The sequence below is a fragment of the Peromyscus leucopus genome, chromosome 9 (assembly GCF_004664715.2).
Source record: "Peromyscus leucopus breed LL Stock chromosome 9, UCI_PerLeu_2.1, whole genome shotgun sequence".
NCBI classification, from domain to species: Eukaryota; Metazoa; Chordata; class Mammalia; order Rodentia; family Cricetidae; genus Peromyscus; species Peromyscus leucopus.
The window spans coordinates 42,970,059-42,994,463 of record NC_051070.1 but is presented as its reverse complement, the minus strand read 5'-3'; positions in this window follow the sequence as shown (position 1 = coordinate 42,994,463).

The window sequence follows — 24,405 nt, the reverse complement described above, 5'->3', positions numbered from 1 at the left end:
CTGTGTTGTTTATAACAATTACCCAGTGAGGTTTTGCATTTATACAAGAATGCATAGCTTGGCCAGATTCATAGAAGACTGAATAGTATGGAGAGGGGAGATTTTGAGGGTCCATAGAATTTTCAGAGGACTGTATGCAGATTTGGGCATCATTTAAAGGAGGAATTTATTAATAGGAGAATCTGGATAATTGTGACAACGAAACAGATATAAATATTCATTTTTCTTTATGAATTACAGTATATTCCTATAGTAATATATTGTATACCCTAATAAACTTGCCTGAGTATCAGATGACAGAGTCAGCCACTTGATTAGACATAGAGGCCAGACAGTGGTGGCACACACCCTTAATCCTATCACTTAGGAGGCAGAGATCTGTGTGGATCTCTGTGAGTTCAAGGGTACACTGGTAACAGAGCCAGGCAATGGTAGCACACACCTTTAATCCCAGTCCTGGGAAGCACACATGCCTTTAATCCTAGGAGGTGACTTGGTTGGGTGGAGAAAGGTACATAAGGCATGAGGAAACAGGAACTCGCTCTCTTTAGGCTGAGGATTTTGTAGAGGTAAGAACTAGTGGCTGGCTCTTCTGCTTCTCTGATCTTTCAGCTTTCACCCTGATAGTCTGGCTTTGGGTTTTTGTCTTATAAGAACTTTTAAGATTTGTGTTACATATTCCTAAATTACATTTTGGTTCAAATTCATTTGGTGGCATTTTCAACCACCATCTCTTTCTGACTCTTTTGGGTTGGAGCAAAGAAGTTCTGAATTCAAGTTAAAGTTCTTTCTTAAGCTGAAAAAAACAGAGGAAAGCTGCTGTACTTAGCACATTGGATATTGTCCGCACCACCTGTGACTGGAATCACTCTTTTACCCACAACTTGCAGGGCTCAGATGCCTGCTTCTGCTGACCTTTGATCTCCTGTTTGCATCTCCCCCTGCTTGATTCTCACCAGGACTTCCCGTTCCAGCCTGTAATATGGCTTCACCTCAGAGCCTGAGCTTCATCACCCTTCTGCTTGGGAGACTCCCCTAAAATTTTCTTCTTTGGGGTCCTTGCTTAGCTGTCAGTTTCCCAGAATGGACTACTAGGGTATCTTATTGAAATTAGCACCATTTATCACATCGTAGCCCCACACTTTGCCTTGTTTCTCCTCACAGTGCCTGTCATTATTTTTTCTTCACATTTATTTATCATTGTTTGCTTTTACTCTAGAATTCTAAGTACCACGAGAATAAAATATCATCTATTTTAGTCACTGCTGTATTCCTAACACTCAGAACTGACTGGCACATGGCAGGTATTCAATAGAAATGTTTTCACTAAATAAGAGGACAGAAGGGTTTGCATATTAACTTGCTTTGAAAAAAAATCACAAAGTTGGAAGGCAATTTAGAAGACAAGACTGGAGAACTTTGGATTTTTCCATTTATTGCTTCTGCACTTACTCAAATTTCTCTTCTGTCTTCCCCAAACTCCTCTTTGCGAGACCCCCTTCATTGGCCCCTGGCTTTCTTTCATCAACTTTCTCTTACTAGCTTTCCATCTAATTTCCAATCTTGTCTGAAATCTCATTGCTTTCCCACTGGCTTCTTAATCTCCGAAGCCTCTCAGTACTCTCTAACTGTATCACCCAGAGCACATCCATGCATCACAGGACTGAGCAGCTCTGGAGGAGGAGATGGCAACATAATTAAGCAATAGATAAAAGATTTAAGAAGTCTCGGAGTCGTATGAGCTATAACTAATTTAGAAACTATCAAATACACCCAAACAACATGAATTTTGTAATGGCTTTGGAAAGCAGTCGCTGGCAGACACTAGAAAACACTGTCCATAAATTGAGACGGGGCTCCCTTTGGATAATTCTTCCAAATCATTTCTGACATATGTATTAAGACAAAGTGGGGAAGGAACCTTTTGTGGACAAAGATCCACAGCCTCTATTGTTCTGTTTTTCCATGACTCTCCATCTCCCTTCCTACCCTTTCAAATTGGAGCATTTAGGGTGTTTAGTTTCCATTGCCCAGAACCTAGGTTCAGGACCAGGTTGGTCCTTCTAACTTTCTTCTTTGGATCTTAAATTATGACATTCAAAGCTCCTTTAAAAGAAATTCAGAGCAACAAAGAACCATCACAATAGCACTAAGACATTAAAAAGGAAGAGTGAACTAAGACAGGACCAGAGTTAGGTAGATACCTTTTTTTTTTTCACCTAGTAAAATAATATATTAAAATTATGATTTCTGAGAATTTGGGGGAAGCTAGATGCTACAGGTTGGAATGTCCAAGGACTAAGGAATTCATGGAGGAGAGAGAATCAAGAACATGAGCTTGGTTTGTGGATGATGTATGGTTTATTTAGCCATTAGCATCCCTGAGATTGTCCCCAGTCATCAGAAGTGAGTTTGCCTGGGTGTCTGCAAGAACACAGCTCCACTCTGCTGTAGGGCTTTGTAGTAGAGGATGATGAAATTCTATGGCATGAGGATTGATGGATGTGGTATTTATAACACACAGTACAAGGAATGTTGGGAGAGTAATTAGGATAAGACCAGCATTAGAAATATTAAAAAATGTTACTGCTATAACCTAGGAGCCCCACGATCATGCCAAGACTGGCAGAGGCCTCCCATGCTCCTTAGACCACGGTTAGAAAAACTGCCGCAACTAGGTAGGAACCATTCCCACAACTTTAACCACCACTCCCTCTACTGCAGATTTATTGCTTTATTTTTATTGCTGGGCTCATTCAACATTTCCAGTTTGTGTTGGAGAAATGAGGGAAAGCTGTGGTATTTGCAGACAAAGTCAGATTTTAGGCACATGAACACCATCACTACTATATTTCAAGCTGTCCTTTAATGAGTATATATTGTCTACTCATGTTTGATCTCTGACACAGGAGCCAACCCTAAGACCCTAGTTAACACTTAGAATTCATTAAACCACTCTGCCACATCATTTTTAGTTCTTGTAATTCTTTTCAAATTGTAAGAGAGAGTACTTAAGTTCTTAATTACTATTTGCTCAAACGCGTATAGGCATCAAGGTATAGATCTAAGATGTGAATTTGGTTTTATCTACTTGACTATAAACTCCCAACCTTTAGCCTTTCTCCAGTGCAGACCTTTTGAATACCTGTAAATGAAAGAGCTCAGTAGAAGTTTTAGACTATTCAGTCCCTTAAAAATGTTCAGGGAGTTTTTGTTTTACTATGCAAATAAGGCTGTTTCACATACTGAGAACCTTAAGGGCATATTTCCAACAGCCTCCTAGAGACAATCGCATAGAGAACCTAGGAAAATGTTTTAGGTCAAATATGTATTGGTGTGGTCTGAATTCATTTCCTGGAATTAAAAGCAGATATTCCCCCAACTCAGTAAATTCTGAAAGCAGAGACTTTGACAAAGTTGCAGCATGGGAACCAAGTTTGAATTTAGTCAAGTCAAACAACCAAAAACAAAAGAACCGCTTCTCCGCCCCCGCCCCCCCAAACTCTACGTAAGCTGGCCACCACAGTTTCTCCTGGTCTCCTTCCATGCCCATTTTGCCTTGCTTTTCCTTAAACCCTCAGGATCCCGGGCCTCTCTCTCCACCCAGCTTTCTGATCTACATTCATCTTGAGTCTTTGTTGACTGACTGGAGGGGAGGGTAAGGTAAGCACCGATTCTCCCACTGGAATCCTTTGGGTAGAGCTTTTGTTACCAGCAGCCCTCTCTTCAATTAAAAAACACTAAAGCTGATACAAAACTTGCTTGGTTTTTCAGCTCTGCATCCGTTTAGTCCTCATTCCCTGGTGCGATAAACTGTTAAGTTGCAAGGAACCTTGTTTTCCCTCCACCTCTCAGGACCCCTCTGAAGTCAATTAGAGCTGCAAGGCAATTACATCTAACATTAGATCTTCCTTGAGTCCTGGAGTCTGTTGGGGCTGAAGCAGGGGTTCTGGGGTGGAGGTTGGTATTCAGGTAGAGCTGGATGCTGCGTCAGCTTCTGCCCTTTTCCAGTCCCCTGCTCTACCTAGAAGATTGGTTTGAGTAAGCAAGAAGGGATTATTACATTCTCTCCACCCAGGCGGAGCTAGCAAATCTCCAGCCCCTCCAATTTTGATTCCCTGGGTGTACTCAGAGCAATTATAAGTAAAGGAAACACCCAGTGCTCCTGCAGTAATAAATTACTCTGTGCTCACCTAATTAATAAGGTAACAGTGCTCTGCCCAATTATAATCATAAGGTATCAACCATCTAAACAATCTGTTCTTAAAAATTAGCAAGTGAAACTGAGCTCATGGTACACAATAGGGAAGCATATCACAAAGCTGAAGGCAGGCACACTGAATCCTGACAGGGGTGATGGAGGACCTGGGCTAATGTTTCCAGAAGTGGCCTGGAAATCAATGACTCCAAGCCTCTCCCAGGATCACAGTATTTTGGATGATCTTGAGCAAACCATTTAGGCATGTTAACTCTGGAAGAACCAATTTCAGCACTTTTGAAAGAGTTCTATTAAACTCTGATAATTTTCTTTTTGGGGGCTGGTGCTGGTTACTGATAAAGACTCGTGCCATGTCATGATGCATTGGGAAAAATGCTGAACAATAATTATGAGAAACGTGGCTCTAAAAATGATCGCCATAACAAATCCTGGTGATTTAAAAAAGCAGCACAAGGCAACATTGCTTCAGGCTACTGGGAAGCACAGGAAACAACAGCAAGATTATAGCTTTCTTTTCTCACCAAAAAGGGGGGCTATGAATACTGCTATGAGGCATGGAGGTGGCTAATGAAGGTAATAACTTGCAGTCTACTTGAGAGGCTGCTTGCCTTGGAAGTTGTTAGCCAAACATTCATCTGTTCAGAAGCTCAGATTCCATGTTAGGTCTCTGCAAATGAAGGAAGAATGGGGTTTCACTGATCTCTAGAAGCATACAATTGCTGGATGACTACCATGTGGGGGTTGGTGATAAATGCATTGGGTTCTCATTCCTTTTTGGTCTTTTCCTTCTGTACTAATTCTTATTTGCCTCCCTCCATTTACCCGCCCTCCCAGTGCGGCCCACAGTTGAGTCTAGTAGTTGATCTTGTGTCCATAGATCAACTTCTGCATTGTGCTTTGTAGTTGATGTTGCATCTTAAGGAGCTCCTCAGATATACCGTACCTGTAGCTAGATTTTTCCCTGAATAAGCCCCTCAGATATTCTGTATTCATATGTAAGCCCATGGGTGATATAGAATGCCAGACTCCATCCCATTCCATAGAGGGATAATATATAACAAAATTGGTGTTTGCTAGCTCTTAGAATCCCGGAATTTTCTACAAGATTTTATAAATCTCTACCTGAGTTTCAAAGAAGATTGCCACTCTGGCTGCTACAAGCAAAGCAGAGTTTCCAGGTGTTAGGCTAAATCACTCAGAGAAATAGACACTCTGTTCTCCTGGTATTCATAGTTCTAGAGCAATGCTTCTCAACTTGTGGGTTATGACCGCTTTTGGGCTTAGAAAGACTCTTTCACAGGGGTCGCCTAAGACCATCAGAAAACACATATATTTACATTATAACACATAACACTAGCAAAATTACAGTTATGAAGTAGCAACAAAAATAATTCTATGATTTGGGGTCACCACAACATGAGGAACTGTATTAAAGGGTCACAGCATTTGGAAGGCTGAGAACCACTGGCCTAGAGTAAGGTAGGAAACAGTTGTCTCTTAGGTCTTACAGCATAAAGGGCAGATCCTACAGAGAGCAAATTAGAGAATCAGGGGCCTGGTAAGGATATTGTCATCAAAACTACTCTTGTGATTAAATTGTATCTGCTGAAAATGGTATATTAAGTTGTAAACCAGGTCTACAATTTTGGCCTAATTTGGAAATAGGACTGCTGTGGGTATAATTAATTAAGTACAGATTATTAAGGTAGACTCTAGTCCAACACGACTAATGTCCATACAAAAAGTAGAAACTTGGACACAGACATACACACAAGAATGCCAGGTAAAAATAGAGGCAGGAATCCAGGTGATGCATTTACAATCCAAGGAGCATCAAAGATTGCTAGCAAAGCCCTAGAAGCTGGAGAAAAGCATTAAACAGATTCATCCTCCCAGCTCTGAGAAGGAAGCAGCCCCATCAGGATCTTGATCTTAGACTTCTAGGGTCCACAACTGAAATAGGAAATTTTTGTTGTCAACTCTCCAAGCTTGTGGCACTTTGTTATGGCAGACCTAGAAAATGAAGATGGTACCCATGTTCCTTCCCTGTCTGGGACAATGATGACTCCAGAGACTCTGAAGGATAAAGTTGATTACTTGGTAATAGTTCCTAACAAACATTTGAAGCTTAATACATTTTGGCTATTGTGACTGCATAATTATTATGCCTATCATTATATCTGTTTGAAGACGCTCTTATTCCCTTTTCTGTGATTCTTAACACAGCGAGATTATTAAGTTCTAGAGTTGGTTGAAAGCTGACTCCCTCAACTGTGCAGAATGATGCATGGGTTTATAAACCTAAATTTTAATTTCAGAGCTGAGTTAAGGAGATCCGAGCATGCCTCTGTGCCAGTGTAGAATGGCAGGGATGTAAAGCAATGTAATACACATCCACTGGGAGATGGCAGAAGAGTTGCCTCCCATAACTTAATCTTTAAAGCTACTTATGGAAGGCTTTTGTTGAAACAGACAGGGCTTCCACAATTAAATTACCATATGTTAAAGGGTTTCATTATGGTGTGACTCTGTTATTAAAATCAGTAGCAAATAAGCATTGTGGGCTGCCTGGCAGTGAGCTGGCATTACTGAGACTGACATTCTCTTTAATAGGCACAAGAAAATGAATCCTCAGGAAGCTCTAAAATAGCATGTTCTCAAAACCGTGTTGTTGGTAAGTTTGTTCTCAGTTTCTCATTTAAAGTGAAGGGCGTCCACTGAGAAGAATGATCTTGCTAGTTTATACAGCAGGTAGTTGGGCACTGGAGGTACCACAGTTAGGGAGAAGAGAAGGCATAAGCTGGGTAGTTAAGGGCTTTGGGATCAGGAAGACTCTGATGTCCTGAAGACAGAATGATGGCATGTCCAGATCTGTCTTTCCTATCAGCCTCATCATAAAGCTAGCATCTTACATAAAGCATTTATCTCCCCAAAGATGTCTCAGATGCCAGTGAAAGCTAGTGGTTCCAGACAAATGGAATACCTTCTCAGGAGTTTGTCGTAATTCTCAGCATGCCATCTCTCATGATTGCTTTTGTGGACTTGGGGCTACCATCTGAGATGAACTCAAAGATGCTCAGATACTGACCCAATTCTGAAATATGATTTTCTGAAATCAGTGGCCTTGCTTGACCAAATGGAGCTTCCCTTATGCATTTCTATTTTGAGACTATTTTTTCCCCCTACTGGAAGAAAGCTTTCCATAACTTTTCAAATCTGGTTGCTTTTTTCACTTGCTATTTGAAAAAGTAGCTGCTGGGAATAATAACTGAAATAAAATTATATCAGACAAATAGTTGTTTCCAGCTCATGTGCCGGAGGAAATAATCAATAGCTGTAGTGTTAGAAAATCAAGTATGTTGACATTAATATTACTATGTTTTCTTCTTCCCACTAACATTTTAGATTGCGCCTCTAAAGCATTTATTGTTCAAGGCTAGCAGTCTTATTTCAAATATGTCTTAGCAATTCAGCATTCATTTTTTTTTACAGGCTGTTAATTGTTATCTCTTGCATGTGGTATATAATTTCATTGGAGTTTATATTTATTTGCATATAAATTTTTTCATCTTACTAATAAGAGCTCAATATATTTTAATCTATTACCTGTTTCCATTTGCATACGTATATTTTTCTTTGCTCACTAATAAGCTGCCACAGAATGTTTTATAGATTTGTGCTATTTATGGTGATGTTTGCTATTAGGTAAAATACACATTTTATTATCTAAGTATAATTTATCTTATGTATTTAGTCATGCAAATTATTAATGAAATGACCAAAATGCTCTGGCAAATATCTGACTGAACTCTTTACGATATCAGTTCATAGCCATTGGCCATTCTAGTTCCCACTGTGAGAGCCTTGCCTGTTGTGTCTTAGTTCTAATCCTGAGGCCTGGTATTTTCTTTAATCATAGCAATATTGATACATATCACTTTGACTGTGCTTTATGAAATTGTATTCTATGATGTGTTCACTTAATTGGAAAAACTCATAAACTCAGATGTTTTTGATCCAGTGGTAAGAGCTTTTCACTGTAAATTAAAAGTGTGTACTATACTTCAGGAATATACCTGAATAAAGTTTATTTTACACTTTATTAAAGGTCTTTAAATAAAGTCTTCATGTAAAATCACAGAGATTTTATTCTGTCCATTCTCAATGCTCTCACCCATAGACCAAATTCTGTTCCCTAGGGCAGACATGTCTCATGATTTCTTCACACCTCTGGACAGAGATATTAACTGTAGTGTGTTGGTTCCTGGGTCAAAGGGTAGGGCAGATCTCCGAAGAGCATGGATAAGTCAAGGCCTGAGGAGAGCATCACTTGGCTCTTTGGAAAATTCCTACTATTGTTTCTGGTTGTCTAATGGCTTCCTATAACTCTGAATGTTACATTATTATACTTCAAGTCTCTGAATTATTGATTTCAGACTGGAGTTTATTACACCTATCATGGAAGATATAGACTATAATATGCTCAACACTGCTCTGTGTCTTCCTCTCTCTTTAGTCCTGTAACTTGCTTATTTTTAGATCTATAGTTTCTCTGCATGGCCTCATCTATGTCTTGATATATCAACTATAAGCAATATCTCTTGACTCCTGATGATGTGACACAAGATTTATATTTTTTCTGCCAAATTATGTCAGATAAGTTGTTGTTTTTACATTAGTAGTTATGACTTTTCAACTTCATAGATTACATAAGAGTAGTTTTTTCTTTTAAAAAAACAAGTTCAGTAGATTTTTTCAATGAGATCTTTTATTTTGGTATTGGAAAATGTTTAATTTTTGTTTTATAAAAATTATTTTCTGTCTTCCATCTTTCCTAGATTTTCCTTGGGAATTTGGTGCCTCAGATTGGGGTTTTAATCTCTGTCATTTTACCTGTGTGTTGGGAGATTCCTCACTAGTACCTCTGTGTATGTCTTCCACTGTAGTTTTTATTCTAAGAATCAGTGTTTTGGGTTCTCTGTTATTTTAACATCTGCATATGTACACATATGTGCATATATATGTTCATATATATGTATCTATGTGTGGGTGTATATGTATGTGTATGTATCTGTATATGCATGTGTGTATGTACATGTATATGTATGTGTGTGGGTGTATATGTGTGTATATATATGAATGTGTGTGTATGTATAGTTATGTATATGTATGTATGTGTCAGTATATGTATGTGTGCATATGCATGTATAATATGTGCATGGATGTATATGTGTGTATGTGTCTGCATATGTATTTGTGTATATCTCTGTATATGTGCATGCATGTTTCTGTGTATGCATGTGTGTATATGTATGTTTGTGTATTGTATATGTGTATATATGAACTTGTATGTATGTAAATGTATGTATTATGAGTGTGTGTGTGTGTATGTGTGTGTGTGTGTGTGTGTGTGTGTGTATCATTTTCTGGCTCCTTTTTCCCCCAAATCTCTTTCCATTTACTATTTACATCTTAAAGGTTAACCTTTATTTCATAAATTACCTTTATATCCTTTGGGATGATGTCTCCAGTTTCTTTGCCTTTACCCTGCTCTAAGTTTGAACGTCTCAGGAGCCTCTTCCTTGCTAATGTCTTCTGATCTAGGTAGCCTCACGGCCTTCCTGTGCTTTGTGTAGGTTTGCTTCTCCCAGAACCTTGTTATTTCAAAGGATGACTACCAACCCAGTGTCTGTGGCCATGTGTGTCTGCCTCAGTTCTTTCCAAATGCTTCATTCAGCTTCGTTAAGACAGTGTTGGCTGAGAGTCCACGCCATTCCTCTTAGCATGCCAGAGTGCAGTACCAGCTTTAAATCACTGTATCATGCTCTACTTTAGCTCTACAGATTTCAGAGTCAAGCACTACCCGAGGCTCATTATGGGAAGAATGTGGCTCCTGCTTCCACCAAAGCATCCCCTGAGTCTTTTTTCAGGTCAGGCCTCAGTATGACTCTGCTGATTTCCATTTTTTCAGAATTTCAGCTACCTCTCCTAATTCACAAAACGAGGCCTATTGTTAGTGACTTTTGGGATTGCGTTCCTTTGTGTAGCCTTCTTGTTATTTCATTGGGATCCTTTTTGAGAATGTAGGAGGTAAAGGTGTGTACTCCCTCTATCTGCAGAAGTTCCCTTTGAGGGTACACATATGGGACTGTCTCAGGAAACATGCTGGATTTCCCACAGGATTTTTCCTTCTTCCTTCAGAATGAGCACACCATAGCCCAGTACCACGTGAGGGAATATATTTTCAATGAAAAATGAACCATTTTGTTATGGAAACCTGAGTGTTTACAAAGTCAGTGAAATAATATGGTGAATGCCCCTATGTCTGCTACTTTGCTTCAACACACATCTCTAGAACAATCTGCTTCTTCTTCTCTTGTGCTTAGATGGTCCTTTCACTGAAGCACTTTGAAGAAAATCTGAGCATTATGCTGAAAGGAAAGTTTGTAAATATGGGAATAGATTTTTCATGCCTGACTGTGAGCTGCTTTTGCCTCTCCTGTCTCCTGTGAGGTGAGCCTGTCTGCAGAGGTTAGAGCCCCTCCCTTGGGCTAGGTAGGCACCCACAATAACACAGACAGCCAAGAGTGGATTCTGCCCCTCCCTCAATTCTTGTTTACGGTTTTCTTCAGGGACAAACTATTCAATTAATATAACTAACAATAAGAAGTGGTTAGTAGGATATATTGCCTTAAAAATGTAAGCTGTTTCTTATACTCATGCAGCTTAGCTGTTATTTGGTTCTCTCATTTTTCTTCTAAAGGCTTCTGGTACTGGTTGCAGAAGTGACCAGAAAGAGGGCAAGAGTCTGTGTGCCCAGTGCTGGAAAACAGCTCCTTAAGTAAAGGTTCTAAGGATTCCTATGAAATACAAGTGTAGCACTTATAAAAATTGTATGAAGGTAACTGGCATCCAATATCGTCTTTTATTTTTAGGTCAAGAGGGAACAAAAGACACCTACACACACACACACACATACACACATACACACACACACTCATACATGCATGCCTACATACGATTCCTGTGTTGTATGTAATGTCACCTGTGTCTTGGTGTTACCAGATTTTATGTAGCTTCAGCTATCATACTTGTAGTAGCAATTCTTATATAGTGTTCTTTACAGCTCAAGTTCACTATTCCAGTTATAGGCTTTAAACTATCTATAGAATCATCTACAATACATAGTCTATCTAGAACACGTCCTCAGATGTTGATCTTCATGGGTTATTAGACATGTTTAAGTAGGGTGATAGTTTTATGTCAACTTGACACAAGCTAAAGTCATCTGAGAGGAGGGAACCTCAATTTAGAAAATGGTTCCATAAGATTGGGCTGTAGGCAAGCCTGTAGGGTATTTTCTTACCTAGTGATTGATGTGGGAGTGGGGTTCCAGCCCATTGTGGGTAGTACCATCCCTGAGCTGGTGGTCTTGCATTCTGTAGGAAAGCAGGCTGAGCAAGCCATGGAGAGAAAGCCAGTAAGCAGCACCCCTCCACGGCCTCTTCATCAGCTCCTACCTCCAGGTTCCTGCCCTGTTTGAGTTTCTGTCCTGACTTTCCTTGAGGATGTACAATGCTATGGAAGTGTAAGCCAAATTAATCCTTTCTTCCTCAACTGCTGCGCCTGCACGGCAATTGGGCCCACAACCTGGTGAGGGAAGTCGGGATGAACACAGCACACACCAGTCAAGTTGCAAGCATCAGGACTCACTTTATTCTTTCTTCCCCATCTTATATACCCTTTCAGGAGGAAACAAACAAAATTGTTTATCAAGCAGGGTCAAGGAATGGTCAGCATGTCCCAGGAAGCCACAGCTGCCAAACCATGAGATATACCAAACAGCAAAACATCTGCAGAACAGCCTGACCTCAGGGCACTCATAACAGGGGAGGTGGGGGCAATCTTAGAGGGGTCAGAGCCATTCTGATCCCAACACCCAACTTCCTTTTTGGCAGTTGTGTGTCATCACAGCAATAGAAACCCCAACTAAGATGATTAGATATGTCAGAATTCAGAATTTGCTCCTGTGGGCTAGCTTGTACAGACAGCTCAAAGTAGATTCTTCCCCCATCACACATTTCTAATCTATGCTTTCTATGCAGGGATAAGCTGTTCAACTAACATTAGCACCTGCTTCTGGCTTCCCATGTCACTGGTAGAGTTGTCTGATCCTTGGCTGAGGAAATTTTGGCTATTGACTTCACCCATCATATGAACCTCACTTCAGTCCTCTTCTGGCCTGTGCTTACTTCCTTTGCTTTTTTGCTCATATACATTTTAATATTTATGCCCACTACCATAGCTCTTTTCCACGGACTAATGTAGGACCTTCCTGTGTAGTTTCTTTACTTATTTTCTTTTCAGCTCTGTCTTTGTGATTAAGTTTCTCAAAACTCCACTTTGACAGTCACAGTTCTGACTAAAAACCAACACCCCCTTTGTCCCTCCCCCAATTCCTCGTCATATATGTCAATTCCTTCAGTTGGTGAAGGGCAGGGACTGCTCTCCTGCTCTCATGACCTCAGCACCAGCTCTCTCAAATGCCACAGGCAGCGAGGGGTAGGGATATGTGTGTGTATGTGTCTCTCCCTTGCCCACACCACCATATGGCAGATGAGGGGCTGGGGCCAGATCTCATTTGTCTAGAACACCAGCCTCTCCACAGTGTACCATCACTCTCTCCAGGTCACATCTCACTTTAACCCATTGGTTGTTCTTTGTCATGTGTCATCTCCATTGAATATAAACCCAAATTTCAGACACACCAGTTAGAAAATGGTATTTTCTGTTGCCTCAGTTTAACCACTTTTTCTGTTTACCTCCTTGGAGCAGCCCTGTCCCTGGCTTCAAGATCTTCAAGATCTCCTCAAAAATCTTTATTTGGCCTCCTACTTTTCCTGATTTTGACCTTTGAAGGTCCCTGGGCTTCATTTGCACATGTTCAGATTATTTGTTTTATTCTGCCTTCTATCTCAGTTATTTGGGCATTACCTTGACTTTCTGTCAGAAGATATAAAATCCTGAAGAATGGAAAGCATCTCTCCCATTTTTAGAGGCAGCATTCTTACATTTTTGTATCTTCCCCAATGTGGTGCCCACTAAGGATGGTTGAATCACTCACACTTGGTGTTCACTGGTAAATGAGAAGTTGAGATCTATAAATATTTCACTCTTTTCTTCTACACCTACTCTCCAAGTCCCAGATATGTACTTTATAATGCCAATCATTGGCTAGCTATCGAGCTTCCCTCTGTTTTCTGTACATGATGTATTTATGATGTGTGAGGCTCATGACTAGCACTGAGACTTCCTGACCCAACACGATGTGTTTTTAGACTCAAATTCCTATAATTGACCCTTGGGTTTCTGTTCACTCATTATTAATCTGGATAGGTACACTGTGTGGAAATCTAGCTCTAGCTATGAGAAAAATACTGCAACTTCTGAATTGCTATGCCTAATTTGGAATTGTATTAATTTCTGTACATTGTAAAATTAAGGAGATAGCTCTGCACATTACTGGCATGCTAACCAAATCTCTCAGCCTCTCTGACTCTTGCCTTCCTCATCTATGAAGTGTGGATAATTATTTATTGCATATTTTCTAATTATTAGATAATTATCTAATTCACAGGTTTGGTGTGAGTGTTAAATGACTTAATATAAATAAATTAGTGAGAACAGTGTGGGCATGCTGGAGGCAAGCTGACAATCAATGTTCATTAACTGCTGTCAAAGGGAAGCCAGGGGAATTGAGCTTACTTGGGACTTATTCAGTCCTGAGTAAGGACTTAATACTCCATGGTTAGCTGGGGCAGATCATAGTGGTTGGAGCCTTTCAATCTTCAAAAGCTTCAAGTTGTAGTATGTCCTAGGAGGCCCTTGAGATCTGACCCGTGTTTTCATTCCTGGCCACTGTTCTGCATTTGTGCTACTTCTAAAGTGCTTTAATTTTTCTTCAGTCTTTCATGCATGTCCTTATCTATATATTTGTCCAGCTCTATTACTATTTTTTTTTCAGGAATATCTTCCCAGATAGCCACTTATTTTTAAAACGTTTTATTTAAATTATTTTTCATAACATTTATTTTGATAATATTCTTTCCTTTCACTTATCTCCTCTCAGATTCTCCCCACTTCCCTACTCACCCAACTTCATGTATTTTCTCTTCCTTTTCCCCCCACTATCTCAAAAAACAAAATAGGAAAAACAACAAAAAATAAAAATAAAAACAGATAAACTAAAATGAAAAAATCAGTAAGACAAAAGAAAAAAAGAAAGGAAAAGAAGAAGAAAAAACCACCATCATCACCACCACCACCACCACTACCACCACCACCTAAAACAAAAGCACATGCACAAATCATGGAGTCTGTTTTCCATTGACCATCTACTCTTGGACATGGGGACTGCCATGGAGTGTGGTTGATATACTCAGTAACATTTCACTGGCAAAAAAAATTGACTTTCCCTTTCCTAGTAGGTATCGGTTGAAATTAACTTCTTGGTTATGGATGGATTTTATGTTCATTTCACCTTCTCAGTGATGGGATATTGTTTTGTTTGAACCTGTGCAGGGCTTTGCCTGCTGTTACACAGTCCTTGTTATTTCATATGGGTATCAGCCCTGTTATGTCAGAAAGATGTAGTGTCCTTGGAGTTATCTACTACCTTTGGCTTTTTAAATCTTACTTCCTCCTCTTCAGCATAGATCCTTGAGTGTTGAGATAAAAGTCTTGTCAAAGTATCTCATTTAGAGTGGAGTGCTGCAAAAAGTCTCTTTACATTGTCCAGTTCTGGGTCTCAGTGTTAATTACTATCTACTGTAAGAAGAAACCTCTGTGATGAGGTTTTAGTGATGTCTGGATCTATGGCTATAGTAACATGTCATTAAGATTCATTTTATTACTATGTTCCTTTAGCAGAATAATAGTATAACATTTTCCTCTAAAGCCCATGACCTACCTAGTATCACATTATTGGCCACTTTAGCAGTGTCATGTCATTTAGCATCTCATGGAATGGGCTTTAAATACAGTCAAAAAGTGGTTGGTTACTCCCATAACATTTGTGCTACTATCACAGGTCACTATTGTAGGTCAAAGATTCTTAGTTAGGTGAAAGATTCTTTTTTTTTTTTTGTAGTGTGCAAAGTACCGTCTAACACCAGGAATTCTACTTGATTTCTCCTTGTTCAGTGACACAAATAAGCGCCTTACCATCAAGTTATAGAGAGTAACCAATAGCTTGACAGAAGCCTGAGTTATTTTGGAGAGGGGTTCTATGTGACCCACTTAGCCAATGACTCAACAAGATGTAACCTATTCTTGGCCATGGAGGTTTTACTTGGTGACAGAAGATGTCTAGTTGGGGCATTCTCTCCCCTATTATATGGTGACCCCATTCAAATTCTTTTCATATAGGTATATATTTTAAGAATTTTCTACACTAGCAGGTATCCATGGCTTTTCAAAGGCCCTTAGTATTAGTTGTACCTCCCTATATTTCCTCTGTAGCTAGAGTTTTCCTGCCTTGCCCACAGTCAGGACAAATCTTTGTCACCTGCCAGTCCCACAGCCACTCAGACCCAACCAAGTAAACACAGAGACTTATATTGCTTACAAACTGTATGGCCGTGGCAGGCTTCTTGCTAACTGTTCTTATACCTTAAACTAATCCATTTCCATAAATCTATACCCTGCCATGAGGCTCATGGCTTACCGGCATCTTCACATTCTGCTTGTCCTGGCGGCAGCAGTGACTCCTTCTGCCTTCCTGTTCTTTCTTTTCTCCTTTCTGTTAGTCCCACCTATACTTCCTGCCTAGCCATGGGCCAATCAGTGTTTTATTTATTGACCAATCAAAGCAACACATTTGCCATACAGAATATCCCACAGCACTTTCCTTTTTCTTTCTTTTTCTTTTTTTTAAAGGAAGGTTTTAACCTTAACAAAGTAAAATTACATATAATTTGGGAATTTGGGCATAGCTTTTCTTACTACTTCCTGTTTGAGGGGGCACTGTATCTTATGGGGACACAAAGAAAATTTTAGGATTATTGAATAGTCCATGAGGCTGTATTGTCTGAGCCAGTTGCCTTGAATCCAATCTGGACGTTGGATCATCTGGGCCATGGTGTCATCGGAAACTTTCAGGGGGTCTTGGCTGGTCAAACCTAATGTATTTTAATCTGGAACAAATCCATAGCCTCTGGCTTTCTGTGGGAACAAAAGCAGAGCCTCCTTTCCAAAGCAACATATCCTTACATCCAAATTTTGAAGTCAAGTTACCTTTAAAATATACATTTTGGCATAACTCAACAGCTTTTACAATCAAATGTTTTTTGTTTTTTTTTTCAGTCACAAATATCAAAGACAACATAATCCAGATTCTCTGTGTGGTAGGCCATCTTTACATAGCTTATTTTTTTTATATTACCTTGAGTCTATTGCTTTAAACTGGAGCATTTGTAAGACTGAAATGGTGCAATGGCTGCTGACTCTGCCCACTTCAGCTTCCCAACATGGTGATGGTATGTTTACCGCCAGCTCTGGGAGCTATCGTGGGTCTATGCTTTTATCCAAGCATCGTATAGCCCAGAAACCTCTTTTTTTTTTTTGTTTTGTACTAGCAAAGGCTAAATCCACCATGCAGCTTAATGTGCCACTTGCAGAGGCCTCATATTGTCCAATGCACTTCCCAGTTGAATCCTTCTATTCTAGTTTCCCTTTATAACGCTATATTCTATTTCCTCTTCCCTAGTCTCTCTTCCTCCCTCGTCCATTACAAGATACCTAAATTCTGTGATTATTTATGTTGCTACACACATATTTAAAGCTCAAAAGCCCTACATCCACATGTAAGAAAAAACACGGAATGTTTATCTTTTTGTGTCTTGGTTATATCACTCAGGATAGTTGTTTCTAGCTTCCTCCATTATGGTGATTTGAAAGAAAATGGCTCCCAAAGGGAATGATACTATTAGGAAAAGTGACCTTGCTGGAGGAAGTATGTCACTGTGGGGGCAGGCTTTGAGGTCTCTTTTGCTCAAAATTCCCTCAGTGTGACTGTCAGTCGACTTCCTGTTGCCTGCAAGACGAGGCACTCTCAGCTCCAGCACCATGTCTGCCTATATGCCACCATGCTCCCCTTCATGATGATAGTGGACTGAACCTCTGAAACTGTAAGCAAGCCATTGCAATTAAATGCTTTCCTTTATAAGAGTTGCCGTTGTCATGGTGTCTCTTCACAGCAATAAAAACCCAAACATTCACTTACCTGCAAATTTCAAAATTTCATTTTTCATAACAACCGAATAATATTCCATTGTGTAAATGTACCACATTTTAATTGTCCATTCATCAGTTGATGGACATTTAGACTGTTTTCAATTTCTGGCTATTATGACTAGAACAGCAATGAACATGGATGAGCAAGTATCTCTGTAGTAAGATGTAGAGTCCTTTGGGTATATGCCCAAGAGTGATAGATGGATCTTGTGGTAGATCAATTTTCAGCGTTTTGATACTGATTTCTATGGCTGTACTGATTTGCAGCCATATCAGCAATGATTGTGTGTCTTCATCTTCCCCATGTCCTCACCAGCGTGTATGTTATGTTGATATTGGTCTTACTCTGAGTGGGGTAAAATGAAATTTCAAAGTGGTTTTAACTTTCTTTTACCTGATGGCGAAGGATATTGAACATTTTTAAAAGTGTTTTGTAGCCATTTTTGTTTCAACTTTTGAGAATTCTGTTTAGTTCTATATTGCATATTTAGTCATTTGTTTTTCTGATGTTCAAGGTTTTCTTTTTAGTTCTTTATATTTTCTAGATATAAACGCTTTATTAAATGAATAATTGGTGAAAATATTTTTCCCATTCTATAGGCTGACACTTTGCATGAATTATGGTGTCCTTTTGTGTACAGAAGCCTTTTAGCTTCCTGAAGACCCATGTATTGTTTGTCTTAATGCTTGTGCTATTGGTGCCTTATTCAGAAAGTCCTTTCCTGTGACAATGAGTTCAAGCCCATTCCCTATTTTCTCTTCTGTCAGCTTCAAGGTATCTGGTCTTTGACCCATTTGGAGTTGAATTATGTGCAGAGTGATAGATATGAATCTGTTTTCAGTCTTCTACATGCAGCTGTCTACTTTTACCAACATTTATTTGAAAATGGTGTCCTTTCTCCAGTGTTTATTTTTTGCTTTTTTAAAAAAATTGGGTTTCTGTAGGTGTGTGACATTATGCCTCGGTCTTTTATTCTAGTCCATTGACAAACATGTCTATTTTTTATGCCAATACACGCTGTCTGTCTTTATTACTAAACTCTGTAATACAATTTGAAATCTGGGATGATGATACCTACAGCACTTTTTTTTTTTATTTTACAATATAATTTAGTTCTGCATATCAGCCACAGAATCCCTTGTTCTCCCCGCTCCTGTCCCCTCCCCTTCTCCCCAGCCCACCCCTCATTCCCACCTCCCTAGGGCAAAGCCTCCCCAGAGGATTGAGATCAACCTGGTAGACTCAGTCCAGGCAGGTCCAGTCCCCTCCTCCCAGGCTGAGCCAAGCATCCCTGCATAAGCTCCAGGTTTCAAACAGCCAACTCATGCACTGAGCACAGGACCCATCCTGCCTGTATGCCTCCACAATAGACTGCTGGCAATGGTCAAGAGACAGCCCAACCTGACCTACTCTGGTGATAGAATGGCCAAATACCCTAATTGTCATGCTAGAAACCCCATCCAATGACTGAGGGAACTGGCTGCAGAGATCCAAAGCTAGACCCGGGTGGAGCTCCAGGAGTACAATTAGCCAGAAAGAGGAGGGTTTATATGAGCGAAGAATTGTTGAGACCAAGGTTGGATAAAGCACAGGGACAAATAGCCAAGCAAATGGAAACACATGAACTATGAACCAAAGGCTGAGGGGCCCCCAACTGGATCAGGCCCTCTGAATAGGTGAGACAGTTGATTGGCTTGAATTTGTTTGGGAGGCATCCAGCACTTCTTTTATTCGGGATTGTTTTAGCTATCCTAAGTTTTTTGTTTTTGTTGTTTGTTTTAACATGAGGTTGAAGATTGTTTTTTAAATTTCTGTAAAGAATTGTGTTAGGAATTTGATGAGGATTGTGTTGAATCTGGTTTGCTTTTGGCAGGCTAGCCTTTTTTGCACTTATCAGTCTTATAAATCCATAAGCGTGGGTGATATTTCCATTTTCTGGTGTCTTCTGCAATTTCTTTATTCAATGTCTTCAAGTCTTTATCATATAAGTCTTTCAGTTGCATGATTAGAGTTATTCCAAGATGTATTTTTGAGACTATTATGAAAGGAATTTTTCCTTAAATTCTTTCTCATTATGGTTGTCATTTATATACTGAAAAGCTACTATTTTGTGTCTGTGCGTGTTTGTGTGCATGCGTGCGTGTGCATGTGTGTGTGTGTGTGTGTGTGTGTGTGTGTGTGTGTGTCTGTTAATTTTGTATCCTGATGCTTTCCTGAAGGTATTTATTAGCTGTAGAAGTTTCCTGATAGAGTCCTTAGGGTCTTTTACTCATATAATTATATAATCTGCAAATAAAAATACCTTGACTTCTTCCTTTCCTATGATCTCCTTGAGTTGTCTTATTGCTCCAGCTAAGAATTCAAATACTATATACTGAATATATATGAAGAGAATGGACATCCTCGTCTTGTTTTTGATTTTAGGTGAAATGCTTTGGGTTTTTCTCTATTTAGGATGATATTGGCTGTGGGCTTGCTGTAAATTGGCTTTATTATTTTGAGGTATGTCCCTTGTATCCCTGATCTAAGGCTTCTGTCATGAAAGGATGCTGTGAAGCATAAATCTAATTAATATTATGAATAAAAACTAGGAGTCAGATATTGGGGTAAACCCTGAGAAATTAGAGAAGCAGGGGAGCAGCTGCAGTTACTTTCTACCTCTTTTGTTCCTCAGTCCAAAAGGGTTGAGATCCTCTCTCTGCCCTACCTGCACTTCCTGTTTCCTCTCTGTATAGACCTCTAGATACCTATGGTTAACTAGTGGCTAGCTCCACTCTCCAACTTCAAGCAAGCTTTATTTTTCTGAACATAAACAAAAAAAATCACACAACACTTTCCCCTTTTTGTCTAAATAAAAAGTGAAGGTTTTAATTAACATAGAAAAACTATATACAGTAAGTACAATAACTGCATACAAAAATAATTACATTAGCTAGTAGACAACAGAAAATATTACTATTAGACAAAGTGTTGTACTATTATTTCTATCTATTGTATTATGTCAACTTGCTTGACAGAAAATATCAGAATACAAAAAAAAAACAAAATATAGATAAAACTGTATCTGCATTCTTCTATTTTCTTATTCTTGTATTTCTAAATCTTATTTGGTGTGTTAGCATCTTCAAATGCTGGCATTGCAGTCATCTTCTTTCTTTTTTATTTTTTCTTTATCGCTATCTCTGCTAGCCACAGCGATCAGTTTCATTATTGATCATCAGAACAACTTGACATACACTAGCCAGCTGCAGACATCTCAAACTGTAGCCATGTCTAATCATCTCTATGCACTGTTCACACCTAAACTTGCATTACCAACCCCAAACTGTCTTTTTATGTCTTTCAACCTTTACACATCTTTTCTGAGTTTCTTTTCAGAATTTGTTAACAAGGAAAACTATTTTTAAAAGGCTTTTTTTTTGTATCTAATGAGATGATCTTGTTTATTGCCAGATATATAGATACATTTATCAATTTATGTATGTTGAACTTTTCCTGGATCACTGGGATAAGCTTACTTGATCATAGTGGATAATCCTTTTTATGTGTTCTTGTGTTTGGTTTGCAAGCATTTATTGAGAATTTTTGCATCTATGCTCATAAGGGATATTGGTCTGTAATTTTCTTTCTCTATTGTGACTTTCTGTGATTTAGCTATCAAGATAGTAATGACTCCATAAAAATAATTAGGGAAATGCCCTTTCAATTTCTGTTTTGTAGAATAAATTTGAGAAGTATTGAATGAGTTTGTCTCTGAAGGTCTGGTAGAGTTTTATGCTGAATCCATATGACCCTAGGCCTTTATTCATTTATTTCACTAGGGAATATGGCATCTCTTTAAATTGTGTATTTCACCTTCATTTAACTTTTGATAGATAGTATATATAAAGAAATTAATGCTTTTTTTTAAAAAAAGATTTTTCTGTTTAGTGGAATATAGATTTTAAAGTATATCATTGTGATTCTTTGAATTTCCTGGGTGCTTGTTGTAATGTCTGCCTTTTCATCTCCAATTGTATTAACTTGGATCTTCCTTGTCTTTCATTAATTTGGCTAAAGGTTTATCAATTTTGTTGATTTTTTTTCAAAGAACCAATTCTTAATTTCATTGATTTGTAATTTTTTTGTTTCATTTGTTTCTATTTCATTGATTTTAGCCTGAGTTTGATGATTATTTCTGGATACTCTTTTTTGGGCCCTCAATTTTGTCATTATGTAATTTATATGAGATTTCTGTTTCTTTTTCTTTTCTTTTCATGTAGGCACTTAGTGCTATGAGCCTGCTTCTTAGCATTTTCTTTAGCATTCAATTCTAAGAAAGTTTTTAATCTTCTTCTTGATTTCCATCTTGACCTAATTTTCACTCAGTAGTGAGTTGTTAAGTTTCCATGAGTTTGTATACATTTTACTATTTCTATTGTTGTTGGTCTCCATGATAGTCAGATAGGATGCAGGAAGTTATTTCATTTAAAAAATGTTTCTGAGACTTGCTTTATGCCCAATATGTGGCCAATTTTTGAGAAAGGTCTGTATGCTGCTGAGAAGAATATATGTTCTTTAGTATCTGGATGGAATGTCCTGTAGCTGTTTGTTAGATCCATTTGATTTATGACATGATTAACTCCAACAGTTCTGTGGTTAGTTTTTGTCTTGATGACCTTTCTACTGCAAGAGTAGGGTACTGAAGTCACCCATTATCATTATGTTCATTATAGTGCAATTTCACATATGGTCAATATGTGATTTTAGCTGTAGTCATAATTCTTTTATGAACTTGAGAATTCTTGTATTGTGTGCATAAGCATTTAGAATTATAATATCCTCTTGATGGATTTTTTTAATGAGTATTTAGTGTCTCTCTATCTCTTCTAATTAGGTTTGGCTAGAAGTCTGCTTTTTAAGTACACGTGTTTGATTCTTGAGTCCATTTGCTTTGAATACCCTTTTCTGTTCTTGTACACTCAGATGGTGTCTATGCTTTGTGATGAGGTGTATTTCTTGGTTTCAGCAGAAAGACAGATCCTGTTTTCTAATACAATTTATTAGTCTATGTGTTTTTGTTGGGTAATTGAGACCATTAATATTGAGGGTTATCAATAAACAGCATTTATAAATGCCTGTTATTTTGCTATTGTGGTGTGTGGATTCCTCCACTTCCAGCCCTCACCCTTTTGACTAACTGCTCTGGGACACTTTATGTTCTCTTGAGTATAATTCTCCTTTTTTATAGTTTTCCTTCAGTCTGTTGCAGTGGTTTTCAACCTTCCAAATACTGTGACCCTTTAATAAGTTCTTCACGTTATGGTGACCCCAACCATAAAATTATTTCATTGCTACTTCATAACTGTAATTTTGCTACTTGAATTGTAATGTAAATATCCAATATGTCAGATATCTGATGTACAACCCTTGTGGGAATCATAACACATAAGTTGAGAATCACTGTTCTGTTGCCTTCTGTAGAGCTATATCTATTGACAGAAATTGCTTAAATTTGTTTTTGTTATGAAATGTTTATCTTTCCCCATTGATTATGATTAATAGTTTTGCTGAATATAGTAATTCAGATTGGAATCTGTGGTCATTGAGATTGTGTAGCCCACTTGTCTAGGCCCTTTTAGCTTTTAGAGTCTCTATTGGAAAGTTAGGTATAATTCTAATGGACCTACCTTTATATGTATTTTTTTCTCTTGCAGAATTTAATATTCTTTCTTTGTTCTGTTCATTTAGTGTTTTGGTTATTATGGGTCATGGGGAGTTTCTTTTCTGGTCCTTTCTATTTGGTTTTCTGTATGCCTTTTTTTTTTTTTACCTTGATAGACATTTCTTTCTTTGGAATAGGAATATTTTCTTCTATGATTTTGTTAACAATATTTTCTGTGCCTTTGGCCTGGGTTTTTCTCCTACATATTTTTAGTTGGTTTAGCCGTTTCATAGTGTTCCAGATTTCCTGGATGTTTTATGTTTAGTGTTTTTATTTAAATTTTTCTCTGATTGAGCTATCCATTTCTTCTACCTTGTCTTCATGACCCGAAATTCTCTCTTTCATGTCTTTTAATCCATTTCTGAAAATTACCTCTGATGTTTTTTGTTTAATATCTGAACTTTTTCATTTCCAGTTTTATTTAAATTTGGGTTTTCTTTAGTGTTTCTATTTCTTTCTTAAATTCTACTTTCATACCTTGAATTGTCTTCATTATTTCAACAACTGTTTGTGTTCTCATTGTCATCCATCAAAGCATTTATTCATATCATCTTTTAGGTCTTTGAACATATGCACCATTGATATTTTGAAGTCCTTGTCTTGTACTTAGACTAAATTGCATATCTTAGGGTCAATAGGGTTGCTGGCTTCTGGAGGAGGCACATTACCTTGGCTGTTCTATTTCAGTTTTTGCACTGGGATATAAGCATCTGGAATTACAATGTTTGAAGTGCTTCTTGGTGTAGATATCTGGCCTTTTGTTGTTTCCTTGGATGCTTTTCCCCAATCTAGGTCCTATACAAATGAGGTGACTGTAGGACCCTTGAATCCTAGTTCAGTGTGTTGAATGTGGGGTCCCTGGAAGAGAGCTGTTCTGCATGTTGGCAGAAATTCATAAAGGATTAGAGATAGGCTAGAATGAAAGACTGAGCAGAGTGGAAGGGAAGAACTTGGGGGACCCCAAGACTGCACTATCAGGCCTAATCTCTAGGGGGTGGAGGTAAGCCTGGAGGAGGGGCTCCTGTTCACACTTGCATCAGGACTAAGGATAGTCCAGAGAGACCTGAAAGGAGGACAGGAAGAAGGATGAACATCCCCTACCCGAGTCTCAGCCTAGTGTGGCAGCTTTGGATCCCTAGTAGAAAGAGGTTCTGTGGGTCAATGGAGTCACAAAGGACTGGGGATGGG